General features: G+C 36.2%; 1 protein-coding gene across 2 annotated transcripts in view; it reads right to left on the bottom strand.

Annotated features, from left to right (window-relative positions):
• LOC107721814 (forkhead box protein N3-like) overlaps positions 1-16,359 on the bottom strand; it is a 43,222-nt gene extending 26,863 nt beyond the window's left edge. For both annotated transcript variants that reach the window (XM_016529984.1, XM_016529983.1), the window contains exon 1: positions 16,108-16,359. The gene's annotated coding sequence lies outside the window, so the exon portion shown is untranslated. The remainder of the gene's footprint in view (positions 1-16,107) is intronic.
• Between the last annotated feature and the right edge of the window lie 543 nt (positions 16,360-16,902).

Genomic DNA, 16,902 nt, shown 5'->3' with positions numbered 1-16,902 from the left:
AAACAGCTTGAAAGATCAAAGACTATTTTTAATATAACGCCGACTGGATTCGTCTGAAATAAGAAAGTCATATACACCTAGGATGCCTCGGGGGTGAGTAAAACACAGCCTAATTTTCGTTTTTGGGTGAACTAACCCTTTAAACTAGCTAAGACCAGCCAACCAGCTTAGGCTGGTTTTAGCCGGGTTTTTTTTCAGCAGGGATATAAACAAAACATTTGTAAACGTAGCGGACTGACACGTCAAAGGGTTACAATGTGAGGTTGTTTTCTAGGAACATATCAATGCATATATAGGGTCCAGCTAAAACCATCTACTTCCAACTCAAACCAGCTTAGGCTGGTTTTAGCAGTTTTTAATTTCAGCAGAGATGTTAACAAATCAGTCGTAAACATAGCGAACTGACACATCAAACATCAAGGGTTACAATGCGAGGTTGTTTTCTAGGAACATATAAACGCACATATATACACCCGATATGCAGGTTTGCTTTTTGTGTATCTGTGGTGGCGCTGCCACAAAACATTACATCTGACAGAAAAGGGCCAGCTAATTTTACTGTTGCTATGACAACAAACTACTCGAACAGGGTACCGTTGGGGCTGCCAGTGAACTTCCCTTACGCTCAAGAATCAATTACATTTTACCTTTTACAAACAGAAAGTTTGAATCCAGTTTTGTTTCAGCCCTCGAGGAACGCTTTGAAATAAGGGGAATTCAGCAAGATATTTCAGGTGAGAGTTGTGACAAATGACCAAAGAGATCTGAAAACTGGAAACTGCAAACAACAGTTCACCCAACTGCACATTAGTGACTCAAATTTAACAGACATAACAGCTCAGAACAAAAGAAACGTCAAAACTCAGTGTCTGCTTTGTAGATACTGCATTTGACAGCTTTAGTTACAACAAATGTATAAAAAGTACCATGGTATTATTATGATGTTCTTTGATGTACCTTGGATAACTATGTATATATTATGGCATATGGATATTAACCATGGATTAAATTAAAATCAAATTAAATTGGTTCAGTTAAGCTTTCGCCTATAAAAGCTGATGTAATTATATTGGGATAACTGCAAATAAAACAAGGCAATTTGCCTTTGTTTTGTATTTTTCTGTTAGACTTTGCACAAATTCTTAACAAAAAATAAACAAAACAAAAAAAAGCAAAGCAAAAAAAAATAGAGGTGGTAAATATGACCAAAATCTAACATCATATTTCATTTCATGATAACAGTATATATTATCATGATATAATTATTTTTTGCTTTAAGTAAGGTTAATGATATCAAAATGTTTGATATTGATGAAATTTCATAATTCTTCATAAATTTTTGATATCACAAAAAATACAAAAGAAACATGAAATAGACCTACATGAATAACAATAAGAAATACTACCTAAATTGTATGTTATGTATGTTATATATTTTTAAAAAACACTGTATAGCTTTCACTGTGTAAATTAAATGTAGATTTATTCTTATTAAAGTTACAAAAGTGATTCAGTCGAGAGCAGTGAGAGATTTTCTTTCTTTTTTTTGTTTCATTAACATTAATTACACAGACAGCAGCAGGTTTATTAGGCTGCTGTCACTTTAAGACCGAATGAACAGATCTTAAATACTGATACACGCATTTTCTTTCTCAACAGTTTACGTTCACTTAAGACATGAACGACTTGTTGCGCTGTATGTGCGTGGGTTTCAGGTGTGTGCGCTCAAACAGTCTCTCAGACAGTGCAAGCATATACCAAAATATTTGCTGCTTACTGCGCTTTAAAAAGTTTAAAATCAATTGTTTTTAAACTGCAGCACTTATGCATTCAAATGACAATCTTTTGTGACGGTGCAGCATGGAAACATCACGTGAGCATAACTGCGATTGAGACGCTAGTCCAAAATCTCTACCAGTTTATCGTGTTTACCGTATATAAACAAACATACAAATAAACCAAACCAAAATAAAACGAAAGGCAAAACAAAACTATAAAAGCAAAGGAAAATAAAAAAATAAAACATCAAAGAAGTGATTTACCAGACGAAGGGGACAAGAGACTTTTCCTATAAATGAAAGCACCATGAGACATAAAAATTCTTTGTTTAATGCATTGCAAATGGCAACCACAAATAATATGCAATCAATTACAACAGTTATTGCCGGGTTTTCTCACGAGTTAAGTCAAAACAAGCAAAAGCAAATATCTCAATGGACTTGAGTTCATTCAAAATATTTAAAACCTGCTAAACAAATCCTTCACAAAGACCAACAATAAAGCACATTCACAAAACCCTGGGGTTGCATCTCGCTTATGAGATTTCAGTTCTGGTACGTAGAGTACAAATAATAGACCTCTGTCTCAATGTCAACACCAGCATTGAAAGAGATGGGAGATTCCCCCTCCTTTCCAGCACTGAAAAAAAATACTTGTTTAGTTTCCATTTCCTCAGTTCCCATGACAACAGTGTTAGGGCACACAAGGGCATGTACATACGGCCAACCAATCAGCCAAGCCGTGTGCAGATCAAAGTATACAGTCCATCCTTTCAGCCAGCGACATCAGAAAAGTCCATAAGCAGTGGCGTCAAGATGAAGGTTCACTGTCCAAAGGGGCCGGAGCGCACAGTGCTCCCTGCGGAGGTCGCAATGCAATAGACTCGGGGCAAGAACTTCCTCCGTTCCGTATGAACCGCTGCTACCCACAGGCTCTTACCGTTGGAAGAGTTACAGCGCTCATTTGCTTTATTCCCCTGCTCCCCTGTTCCCTCGCTCCCTTGTCTGATCTGAGCCTAGTGAAGGTGACCTGACCGCTCTCAGCCCGAGGGTCTGCGAGTGAAGTTTGGTGCAGAGAGCAGACCTCTACTCTCAGAAGTCAGGCTTAAAACAGCGCTGGCCCTGGGCCCCTGCATTCACAGCACGCTTTTGCAGAGGGTCCCCTCTCTTTCTCACTCTGTTTTTCTCTCAATTACACAGTCTTTGCTTTTGACCTGAACTGTAACTGATGGCAGTAATCGGGAAAGAGCAGGGAGCCAAAAAGACTCCCCCCTTTGCTTTTATATCCAGCATGACAGTATCTGCACAACACATAATTTCATCATTATATCAAAGCGTGTGTAATCTTTACAGGGCTGCACGATTAATCAAAATTAAATTGCAAAGGCCATAAATCGCGATTAGGCAGAAGCTGCGATTGACATGCGTATCTTTCAGTGAAGCACAGTTCTGTGATCAGTAGTAAATCTCCATCCGAAGGCCAGAGGGCGCTCTCGCGCTGAAACTCCAAATACGCCCTGCAGAAGAAATCAGGAAATCCCTAAAGCGGTTGCTGAATAAACAGAAGATTTAACTGCTTTCATTGATTCAATGTGACTAATAAACACACGACTACGACAATATATGGTTTATCTGAGTTCGTCTTATTATAATTGGGAAAAACTAAATGTCATCTGAGAATGTGGTACTCATGAATGAGCACAACTACAATACATTACACACACACCTGCATACATCCATGGTATACATCACCATGGTTTGCTGAAGAAACCTTTATGCATACAGGACTAGCAGCCTTAAGGTCCTTGCACACTGAGTCCGAATGCGTTTTTTCGTATTCGTCATCCTAAAAATTAGTCACGCACAGAAACCTTGCACACTGAGCATGATTAATTAATCAGTTGCGAAAAAATTCACAAAGCAATACTAAATGGAGTCTTCAAGCAGTGAGGATGATTTTGTTGTCCTCTCACTTCTTAAAAAGAGAAAAAGAAAGGAAATATTGGGTCCATCCAATCCTGAGATACAGAGAGGAAGGAGAGTTCCCCTCGTTATTAAGGAGCAGCGGGATTATCACAGGAGATTCAAAGTTTACTTCAGGATGTCAGTGGCTCAGTTTGATGCTTTGCTAGTGATATTAGAGCCACATATTAAAAAGAAGACCACCAATTTCTGTGAACTCATTGTGTTTTAAAGTGCTTTGTGCTGCGAGACAAAGTGGATCAACTTGACAATCGCCATTCTGGATTTCGGCGTTCGCTTGTACGGTGGATCTGAATTGTCAAAACACCTCTCAAAATGCTTGCTACGGATGCGAAAAAACGCAGAAAATCTAACCCGATCTGAATTTTTTATGACAATATGGTTTATCTGAGTTATTATTATTATAATTTTCATTATAATTAAGTATATTTATAATGCAATGCCTTTATCACTGCTTAAATGCTATGAAATATGTTGCGTGCCTTATTCTGTGTAAGAAGCTGCATCATCTCACAAAAGGATTTATTTCAAACACTCGACTGACGTTATGAAGTGAGTTTGGAGTAAAAACGTGTTATTAAATGTGGTATTTTCACGTGCTTTCAGATGGAGCAGCATTTACTACACAGAGCCGTAGTTCACTGACAAGCTACGCAAACAACTTTTATAATTGCAGAATGATTTCTTCGATTTCATAATCACACGATTAAATCGTCTGCGATTATGAATGTGATTTTGCGTAGCTTGTCAGTGATCTACGGCTCTGTGTAGTAAATGCTGCTCCATCTGAAAGCATGTGATGGACATGTACTACTGATTACAGAACCGGCTTTACTGACAAGATGCGCATGACAAATCGCATTCGATTAATCATGCAGCCCTTATGGATATACTGCACTGTAGTGGAAAAGGGGCGAGTCATTCCTGGTAGTGTATTAACCAAATACATGAGGTATATTACTTGGTCTTAATACAATCATATAGAGTAGTGCATTATATACATGTTTCTTAGATGCTATCTTTTTATGAAGTCTTTTATGCTAGCTAAGGCTGCATTTATTTGATCAAAAACACATTAAAAAAACAGTAATATTATGAAATATTATTACAATTAGAAAAAAATATATATTTTAATATATTGTCAAATGTAATTTATTCCTGTGATACAAAGCTGAATTTTCAGCATCATTACTCCAGTCTTCAATGTCACATGATCCTTCAAAAATCATTTGAATATGCTGATTTGCTCAAGAAACAATTATTATTCTTTTCGATGTTGAAACTGTTGTGCTGCTTAAAATTTTTGTGGAAATTGTGATACTTTTTTTCAGGACTCTTTGATGAATAGAAAGTTTAAATTAAATTAAATTAAATTAAATTAAATTAAATTAAATTATGACCCCAATTTTATATATTTTATATTTATATATATAATTATATAAATATATATGTTAAAATAAAATACTAAATAAATTCCTTGCTACAGCATATATAAAAATATTACTAGTCAAAAAAATCCAACTACACAGTTACTATTTTGACTCGTCACTCAGTTTGTGAAAAAACAAATGTGGACACCTATAGACCAATAATACTACATTGTATATATAATTTACTAGATTTACATGATTATGACAAGAATTGAAAGACTGTATGCTGTGCACAAACAAGTGACTGCTTTAAACAAGTCTCCTGCAAACACGTAATAAACTCCACTTTGGAAACAGTGCAATAACTGTATATGTTTATTGTTTATTTCCAGTGCTCTACAACTGCCGCATACTTCACTCGCAAGTTCATTACAGTTTATTTTTAGAAACCGAGGCACATGTGGAAATTATTTTCAGCAGTAAACATCAGAAGGCCACAGATGCTGTCGATAGAGTTGTTATTAAACCTGAAATAGTCCCTTAAAGATGCACCACACCCAAAGGTCAATGAAAGGACACTCAAACTGTCCATTTATTCAAGTCTTAAAGGTGTTTACATAACCTTCTCACTCCAAGTCTGAAGTTTTGAGTCGAAGTGGTTGAAAAACACAAACAGCCAGTGTTTAAAGACACAACCACAAAGACTTCAGCCCGGTGGCATCACCACTTATCTCCAGCAAACAGGAGGAAGGGCCGCTCGCCATCAGCCTGAAGTTCGTTCCCGCAGCAACCCAGCATTGGTACCCAACTCTTTCCTGGCCCCTGACCATCAGGAGAGAGAAGAAAAAGAACATCCTCTAGTCATCAGCAGCATTTGAAAGTCAACACGTCCTCCAGCGTATGCTGCTTGACAGGGCCTGCCAGGGTAACGTGACTGAGGGATGATGGTACCATGATTAGACAGAAGCTCTAGGGAGAAGCCATGCATCCACGGATCTGAGCACAAAGGACAGGAGAAGGAGTGGAAGAGCAAGATGAGACCGGGGCCGTGAGAGCTGACAGTCCAGCGGCAGATACATATTCATCAAATGTGCCCTTTGTGAACTCGAGAACACCACACACTTCCGCAAGGCGACCGCAGTCCCCGGCGTCCTTCTCGTGTCAGTTTGTTCAAACAATCCCGTTCGCATCCTCCAGCAGTTTCAGTCCACTTCTTAGTCCACTACCTACACTGGCCAGGGAGTGGACTTTTTAAACGCTACAACGAAGATGAATCATAAATGAAACCGATGTTATCAGAAGGATATCGGTCATGGTGTGCTATACAGCGATGTTGATGATAATACCAGCTGTTTTGATGCACAACCTTGTAATCATGTCGCACGTGGGTCAGCGATGTGATGCTCATTTTTTGTCATGTCTATTAATTTATTAAAAAATACAATTCACACACACACACATACACTGACTTGAATATATTTCTTCTATGATTAGCATGCTTTTGCAACTCAAATTAATAGATGTTTTGAGGGTAAAAAATGCAAAAAAAGCTGTCCACAAAAAAAAAAAAAAATATACAGCGATGTTGATGATAATACCAGCTGTTTTGATGCACAACCTTGTAATCATGTCGCACGTGGGTCAGCGATGTGATGCTCATTTTTTGTCATGTCTATTAATTTATTAAAAAATACAATTCACACACACACACATACACTGACTTGAATATATTTCTTCTATGATTAGCATGCTTTTGCAACTCAAATTAATAGATGTTTTGGGGGAGCTAAAGTAAAAAATGCACAAAAAGCTGTCCACAAAAAAAAAAAAAAAGCATTATTAAAAGAATATATATTTTTAAATATTTTAACAAAACTGGTTCACTGCTTATTAATATTTGAAAATCAAAGTCATGTGGTGGGACCAATAGTAAATTACATCGTAGAGATAGGGTTGCAAAAAGGTGGAAAATTTCCAGTAATTTTGGAAAGTTTCCAGGATTTTTTTGAATATTTCAGGGATTTTTGGAAAGTTTCCGGAAATTTTCCACACCTTTGCAACCCTAGTAGAGAGGACTGTTGCAAAACCGTGTATCAATAACGTCAATATTAATAATATAGTCATTATATTAATACTTTTTACTCAAGAAAATTACAAATATATGATGAAAAATAATAAAAAACTATACAATAAAACAACAATTATTAAGGAATGTAGAAGTTATAGGGAAAGTATGTTATTTAACCCTCTACCACACGCATTATGATAAATCTATAGAAAAAAATATTTGAATCTTTTTCTTTTCTAAGAATGGCTTAACTTGAAGTGCTGTAAAAAAAAAAAATTGGAAAAAAATATTTTAAGATACTTTATATGTTGCCATACGGCAACAGCATACAATAGTGGATCTAACTTAGAATAAGTGTAAGCTTACTTATAATTAATATTTTCCCTCAGAAATGTTGTTTGTGTTGATTCAATTGGTGCTATTATAAGCTTTAACACAGTACTTACTTATAATTGACACCTTATACATACTTTCCAACAACTTGTGCTTTTATTTATTCTATTCTTTTTTTGCTGAATAATGATTTATAATTGTTTTAATTTCATTACATTTTTCATGAATATTTAAATTGCAAATGTATACAGTTAAAATTATTATTACAATATATTTAAATATATATAGAATATATATAAATATTATTACAATTTAAATCAATTTGAAAAATTTGAATTTTCAGTATCATTACACCAGTCTTCAGTGTCACATGATCCTTCAGAAAGCATTCTAATGCTAATTTGGTAACAAGAATTATCATTAATAATAATTCTTATTACTATCAATGTATTATCAGTCATTAAAAAATATTAATTTATAAAATAATGATTTAGATGTTTACATTCATGTATTCAAGGTGTAGGGAAATATGTAACGTTTTACTTGGTTACACTGCATGATATTTTTTAGAGACATTAAATTGAAACTTTTTTTTAGAACATATAAAAGTATTTCGAAACCAATAAATACAAAGACTACAATTCTAAGAAATTTAAATACATTTTTTAAACTGGATTTTTGAAGCGTTTTCCTTTTTTTAAATCACAGACACTCAGTGGATCAAGGGCCTTGCTAATGCCTGAATTTTTGTTCAGTAATATACTGATTCACATCAGTGAGAATTAGAAGTATAGAAGTGTGAAGAGACAAAACCCATGACCGGTACACAACCCTTTTGACTTAATTCCATGATTCTTTCAGTCTTGTGCTCTGGTAATAGACGTGGTGATTAACACACTCAGATGTTGAGAGTGTTTGCTGCACTCTTTGGTGAAAACCTGATTCCTCTGAGCGTATTCAGAGCATGAATCAGAGGAGTCAGCATGCCTGCATCTGACCGCAGCACAGCATCTCAGCTCCACACGTCCTGCTCTGCTCCTGCTCTTTATGAGGGTCCCTCACATAATAGTCCTGGGCACTTAATCATCACGATAAGGGGACAAAAGAGGAGCTTTCCTCAATGACAGCTTCTCGGGAATAATTGACCCTTTATTGTGCACAAGAATAAAAGCTCAGCACTGGGATCAAGCGCTGAGCCAAGGAGGTCTATAATACCAGCAGAAGCTATCCATTAGCATTCCCATCTACCTCAATGGTAGTCACTCAGCCAAAGCAGCATGTGATTTGAAATCTGCCGTATACTTTTGAATGGTCCTTCTGACCTTCGATTATCCAGTTCAACCATAATAATAAGCAAAAAAATTTTTTATTGCTGAAGTGTGTTGAAATTTCTTCTTCTGTATTCTACTGTATGGACGTAAATTTACTTTCCCTTCAGCCTGAGGCTTATTCATTTCACTTTTGGTGTGAAAAGGCTTTTATATTTGCACCCAAATAAATACTTTTTTATTTTAAAAACAAACAAGCAAGCCCTGTCCAGATTTAAAAAGTAACGCAAAAGTAACGTAACGCATTACTTTCCATAAAAAGTAACTAAGTAAGGTAATTAGTTACTTTTTTATGGAGTCAATATATATTGTAATGCATTACTTTTAAAAGTAACTTTCGCCAACACTGGCCGTCAATAGAAAAAGATGCTTTCTGCCTCCATTATTGGAATTGTTGCAGTACTTGCATTAACCTTCGGCTGGTTGATGCTAAGTGAACTCTGAACCCTTGACCCATCAGCATTGTCCAGGGGGACTGCATTAAGTGCACTATAAGTCACTTTAGCTAAAAGCATATGCAACATAGGGATTCACCTAAATTTCGGCCACCAGTTAAAAATAAATAAATAAAAAATAAGCATAAGATATAACAAGATTTTTGTGCCAGCTAAGAAATAAGCAAGAATTCAGACAAATTCATTATTCGTTATATACATGAAACAGTCAGCTAAGGCCATTCTATGTGTGTGTGGACCTTTCCATACAAGCGTTGGTAACATTTCAGACAGGAGAAACTAGACCCGCAATGCACTCATGACCGTCACAGCTGTTTATTCAGGCCCGATCAGAAGCCCGTTCTCAGATGACCAATGCTAAGAATGGAGCGGCCACAGCCTCAGCTGAAAGGACTATTAAGGTATAAACGCCGCGCTGCTCTTAAGCGAAGCGGCAGCATTGAAAAAAGATGATCCTCATTCCTGCTGTTGTTGGTAGGGAGTGAGTTCAGGGCCTCTCTCAGATTGTGTTCTGCTTTGCTCTGGTGTTTAAGCTCTGACATCATACAGGAAGGTATTTTTCCCCTTTGCATTGCCAAAGAACAGGCCCACGCATGGTCCAGACAGAGCAAAGGGAGACGCACAGGAGCAGAGGGACAAGCTCATGAACATGTGACTGGAGAGATGGAACTGAGTCCACATAAAGAGATCTGAAACACAGCCCTTGTTGCTTGAGATCAGAAATCCTACACTGTAACCGATTTTTGTAATTTGAACAGTATTATACTGTAATATGTACAGTAAGATACTGTAAAATGTGTATACAGTATTTTACTGTAAACCACAAAGGATTATGGGAAAATATATACAGTCACTACTGTAAATCAATTTACAGTATTAAACTTGCCTGCGAAAAATTAGCTCCTCTGGCGAGTCGTTATTTAACCTTAACAGCGAATTAACATGAAATACTGAGGTAAAGTGCGTTAAAGGTAATTCTCTTCAAATGCTATTTAAGTCAGAAAGTGTGAACCAATGTCGTATGTAACTTTAGAGACGGTCCCTAAATTCAGTGACAGACGTAACGTTAACATAAAACAGCAAGCTGACAACCTACTGAGGAAAACTGAGTTAAGAAACACCACTGTTAAGAACATCTTTTGTATTTTATTTTCAAGTTTGTGGTCATGTCGTCTGCATCGGAGGTGTATTGGAGTCTTGTGATTGCCTCGTAGCGGTGCTAACAGCAGGTGAGCTTCCATCAGCTTAACTAACTTTAATGTCACTAAATTAGCCAAATTAGCCTCTAGCTGCTGTTCTCCACTAACTCACAGAACAGGTTGACTTTTTAAAGAGAAGAACATGCTAGCACATGTTGAATAAACATGAGCACTGCACGTTTCAAAATCGAAACCCGGTGCGGGTGTTTTTATATCACTGTATTTCTGAAGGAAACCGACTGTCTTCAGACAATTTTGGATGTCATTTTCATTTCTTCTTGCATGTAATGTCTGATAAAGCAGCGTTCGTGAGTGGAGCGCTGCTTTGTGTACAGCGTTACCGGGAAAACCTCGATCTCTACCACTCCAACAGTGCCTCCTGCTGGCAGAGAATGAGTTTACATATATATGCCGCCACAAATAGAATGCAAGTCTGTGGGAAACACTAATATTTTATTTATGCAATTTGTAAGTGCAAATTATAATTAATTATATTTGTCTTTTTAAAAATAAAAAATTAAGCCATTTAGCAAATGTCCTCTCTCTCTCTCCTTAATTCGAATTCATTTCAATAAATATCATCTTTATTTCACTAAAGAATTCTACCTCTAACGAGCTGTAGATAAAATAGTCTAACAAATTAAAATCACCGTTATTTTCCGGTCTTTATCCGTTCAGTCAGATTTTGTGCTGCAAAACATCCATGACAGCCGTTGTCCATGCTGGCAAATAATAATGGTCATTCGACGTGAATTATATAAATAATTTTAACAGCCATTTAAAACCCGAGGGTCTAGCATGTGCATAGTAAAGCGATCACTGCAGACAATCTTTTTGGGTGGGAATTGATGTAAACACAGATATCGGATACCAGTCGTGTCTAAAGTGAATGTAAACAGACGTGCCAAAAAATCGGATATGGTCAAAAGATCGGATCTGTGCATTAAGACTTGCAGTGTAAACGCAGCCTAAATGACCAACATGAATCAGATTCATATTTACTTTCTTAATCTACAATATCGTTCAAATATTTGGGGTCAGTAAGATTTAAAAATTTTTTTTAAAGAAGTTAATATTTTTATTCAGCAAGGATGCAATAAAAATATCAAAACATTCATAATATAACAAAATATATTTAAAAAAAATTCAAGTCCTATCAAGTTTCTACAAAAATATAAAAAAAACTGCTTTCAACATTGATAATAATAAGAATCATTATTAATAATTGAGCACCAATAATAATTGATCACCAAATCAGCATACATATGTTGAAAAAAATACATAATAATAACAATAATTGCTTTTTTATGAGCTAACCTCATCTACTCACTGATGTCACTTTGACATCAACTATTAGCCATATTGTTATCGTAAGCAATGCTTCAGCAATTTAGCATAATGAATGCAATACATTTATGATAGGTAAAATCAAGTTATTTGTTCACATTAAATATCCTGTTTCACTCAGAAATGTGTCAAATTGCTGAAGTAAAACAACTTTTGAATGGCAATTCACATCAATTTCTAAGGCAATGTCTTTTCAGAAAATCCAGCCTATGAATGTCTTACTTCTAGATGACTTTGAACATCAGGATGTGGGATAGGAGACATAATTTTACATCATAAAATGACACTTCAGCTTCAATAATATAATGTCTTAAAACGTAAATGTTCAGCTTAAGCTGTTCTTTGACCCATGAGGTTTCTTCTGAGAGATCATCCAGCCGGTGCACTCAGACCCATTCTGTAAGTGAGCCGACTCTTTCACTTTTACAGTCCACGAGAGAGAGAGAGAGAGAGAGAGAAGAGACCAAAGAAAAAAAAACCACAAGGATGGGAGATTCTTTGGGAAGAATCTTTTTTCAGATTTCATACGGTTTCTAGGACAACAATATAGCACATAAATCCAAATTATGAAATATGAAGTATTGTGGTGGTATAGGACATATGAGTTCTGTTTCAAGGTCACACATAAACCAATGTTGTTAATGTGAACTAAAACCAGGGTTATTGTATTGAGATATAGGTTTTATTAATAGGAATTCGTTTTTATTTTGATATTTTCCTTTTCTATTTTAATTTTAAAATTTTAGGTTATTTTTTGGAGTATTTTTAGGAGTATTTTTGTCATTTTCATTAGTATATTTTATTACCATTTTTATTCGTACATTCTTGTTAGAATTGTTAATAATTTAATTATTGCCAGTTTTAGTTGAAATTGTTATTTCAGTTTTAGTTATTTTAGTATATCAGTTAAACTAAATAAAACTGAGAAACAGCTAACTGAAATAAAACAAGTTTACGGTTTTTTATTAATTATTTATTTATTTATTTCAAGTAACAAAAACGTTTTTATAGTTTTAGTTTTAGTTATAATAACCCCGATTAAAACTCTTAAAAATAATTGTCATTACTTGAAACAAAATATAAATATTAAATAAACATCTTTAAAAACACAAGCCTTTATCTAAATATGTTTAGGCAAATAAGTTCTAAAATGACTAATAAAAATGGAAAACCTACAAAATTACTCAAAGTTAAACTGAAATTAAAATGAATCCTGAAATTATAAAAAATAAAGGCTAATTAAAAATATGAAGAAATACTTTAATAGTATGTAAATAACACTGAAATAATAAGCAATAATACTGATGACCTAATTAAGCACCACTAATAGCTTTCAAGAATAACAGACCCTGTTTAAACCATTTTAGAAAATGACACAAAGGCCCAGTGGCGAAGATGATCAATCACTTAAGTTATGAGTCACAAAGGCGTAACATCATCATCACGTGAAATGGGCTTTTATAGCCGCATATACTCCAGTTATAAAGATAACCACAGTTAATCATTACTCCGCTGACTGAGGGTTAGTTTGGACGATAAGACATACTTACACAGTGCTCTATATGCATACAGCTTCCCTACTACACAAACACATACACACACAGTACAGTGCCAACCACTTTCACCAGAAACCAGCCAGTAAATATTTATGAAAAATAAAAATAAAATCAGTCACTGACTCACATGACGCGGCCGTCGACCAATCAGAAGCAGAGCTGCAGAGCAATCAGTCAGACTACAGCATGACATCATGAGTCATGACATCAGCCCCTGAAACTAAACACCCCTCTCGCTCCTCGCTTTGCTCTTTTCTCTCAAACAAGTTCAAGGACACAGAGGAAACATAGTGTTCTGGCTGTTTTCGCTTCAGTCTGGCTGCTGGTTTTGTGGCCTGAAACTCATTATTTTGGAGCATTACATCATATCATCATATCACTAAAAACGAGGCTGAATAGTTACAATTACGCACTTGTTTTCGACACATTTTGCATCTTTAGATGAACTGGATTCACATTCCAGGACTGATCCTCACCACCTTTACACACTGTTGTATATTTACAGTGTTGTACACGGCATTGTACAGTACAGTATATTGAATTGTGTTGTACAGTGCGCATAGATTTTGAATACTGCTACATAGAGGAAAAATCATTCCAAGTATTTTGTCTTGTTCGCCAGTAAAAATTAAATTAAATCAAATTAAATAACTACAGCAAGCAAGCTTTTGCATCAACCTCACTAAATTAAATTTTAAATTTGATTTAAAAAAAATACAAATTTGCTTACATTAAGATATTTTACTTCATGTAAATGCATCTTGTTTTAACAATTTTAAAATATTGTGACTTAAAAACAAGACAAAAATACTGACCAAATATATTTTAGTATCATTGATGTACTATAACAGATTTTGCTAAAATTTTGAATTAGATTTTAATTTCATAGTTTGATTTCAATCTAATTTTAGTTTTAGTAATTTAGCATTCTAAAAGTTTTAGTAATTTTGTTCTCTTTATTTGTTTTCTGAGATTTATCTATGTAGATTTTACACAGCGAAGATGATTAATCATCTTATTTTTATTTATTAGTTTTAGTTGATTTAGTACTTAAAGTTAAACGGAACAAAAATTACAATTGTTGCCTTGGCAACTGTCTGAAATAAAACAAGTTTGAGGTTGTTGGTTTTTTTATTTGTTTTTAATTTCAGTTAACATGTATTTTGTTTCAAGTAACAAATGTTTTTTTTTTTCAGTTTAAGGTAGTATACACTGATACGGATTAAGAAAATGATTTTTATAGTGTGTGTATTATATTTATCAGAGACAAAATTTAAATGAAAAAATGTAAGTGTATATCACAACAGTTAATCTTATTGGTCGATGGTCCAATACTGAAACCGTTTCACTCTTGACCAGAGTATGTGAGCGGTAAAAAGTGAAGGCGAGATTTCCCTTGAAATGAGAAGCAGGTTTTTAAAAAAAATCTGAACATCTGACATTAAATGTCATTAAATCTGACATTTTCTCCCACATCAAGTTCGCTCAGAGCGGGGTTTCTCTTCTTTCCGGGGGTTTCTCCACCTAAGATTTTTTTTTATTGTTTTTTCATTCGCACAATTGAAGTCAATGGTAACCAAAACTACCAACCATCTTCAAAATATGACAGAATTTTTTAACATTCCTCATTGGTACCCGCTGATTGGTCCTCACATTGTAGCTGATTTCAGGTTTTACAGTTCTGTGGGGACATTTAATCTGGCTGATATCACTGTGTGATACAGTCACCCAAGAATCCAAATCAGCATCCCAAAAGTGTAAACAGACTCCACACACTTGCACACAGATTAATACACTCAAACACACACACGTCTGGTTTGCTATCCTTGTGGGGACTCTCCATAGGCGTAATGGTTTTTCTACTGTTCAGACCGTATTTTCTATTGTCCTACACCAACCCTACCCCTAAACCTACCCCTCACAGGAAACTTTCTGCATTTTTAGATTTTCAAAAAACTTCATTCTGTGTGATCTATTAGCTTGTTTACCTGTGGGGACCTCAATTTAGGGTCCCCACCGTGACACGAGACCCCATGAGTCTGTGTGTAATCAGGTTTAAATCCCCACCAGAATAGAAAAACAGGCACACACACACACGTGGCAGCGCGTTCATGTGTACAATCAGCTGTAGAGCCAGTCAGACGAGGCGTCTTTCTGCTGTTGCTGTGGTCCTCATCAGATCTGCTTCTCTTAACTAGTTTTCCGCCTGACAGACACAACATACCACACACACACACACACACACCTACCACCATCTGTCCAGGCTATCACAGAGATCACAAGCAGTCTGTGGTAAACCTGTCTTCCCCACAGCAACGCTCCTGAGCTTCCTCAGATGGTCTAACAGATGAGAAGTTAATGACACAACTGCGGTGTTTCCTTCCAAATCCACTGCAAACTTTTGTCTCGCGTCATTCTCTCCCGATTTTGCACTGAACAAACAGCCTTGCGCTTTTTTCCCCATAAAAACAGTGCTGTCTTTCCTCCCAGACAGGAAGAGCACCCCAAACACACACACACACGTATTCCCCTCGTGCACAGCGATGACTCATTTCCACAATCCGTCCCTACACTCCCAAACACACTCCAGCCTCCTTTTGTTGAAGCCTCTACAACAACCACGCTCACAAAAGCGCGCACTCTTGCATTCTTGCGCGCGCGTGTGCCCTAAAGATCAACAATCGGGTCACCTTTTAATCCCGATCCACTCTGTAGAAGCCCTTCCACATGTATTCCTGTCCTCCCGATGGCAGCGGGTCAGTTCCTGCACTTCAGCCCCTCCATTTCTGCGCCGCGCAGGGTTCTCGGAGTGACCACAACAACAGAGCTGCGTTCCTCCAGTCTCACCCTCTCTCTTTTCCTATCTCAGTTTGCCTAAGCAGGGGTGTGCGCTGAGGCTTCGGCAACCCCTGGAAGAAAATGCAGCGCTCTCTGGGTCCTAGTGCTCATCTCGTGCACTCAAAAGATGCCATTGTCTGTGGCTCAGGGGGAAGCCCTGCTCACCAGAGGCTCTACGGAGGCTGCAGGTGGCATAACCGTTAATGTGCCAAGACCGGGCGATTCGAGGACAATCGGTTATGTTGATAAATTTAATGCTGCCATGGAGAATGTGTTTAAGTATCAATTACAGGTTGATAAATCAAAGAAATAGTCTGATTTATGATTATGGCTGCTGCAGTTAACTGTAAAAAGTGTGGATTTCGTTTAAAAAAATTGTTTTGGAGGTGCAGCCTATATATGGTATGCAGTGGCCATGTATTTTAAAAGTTATTTTTATTTACTGAAATGATTGTGATCGCATTATCAAGGGAAATAATCAACAATTATGGTTTTTGTCATAATCATGCAGCCCTGACCAAAAAATGCAACTCCAACACTGTAATTTGAGCTGAAATCATAAAAGCTGAAATTGTGATGAAAACCACCAGCTGTGATCTGATTGACCTCGTCATGTACATGTTCTTAACAGTTTGCTCAGAAATCAT

Source organism: Sinocyclocheilus rhinocerous, unplaced genomic scaffold (genome assembly GCF_001515625.1).
Source record: "Sinocyclocheilus rhinocerous isolate Xijiao unplaced genomic scaffold, SAMN03320098_v1.1 scaffold4561, whole genome shotgun sequence".
NCBI classification, from domain to species: Eukaryota; Metazoa; Chordata; class Actinopteri; order Cypriniformes; family Cyprinidae; genus Sinocyclocheilus; species Sinocyclocheilus rhinocerous.
Note: the sequence above shows the minus strand (reverse complement) of the source record. Positions and strands in the feature narration are given on the sequence as shown.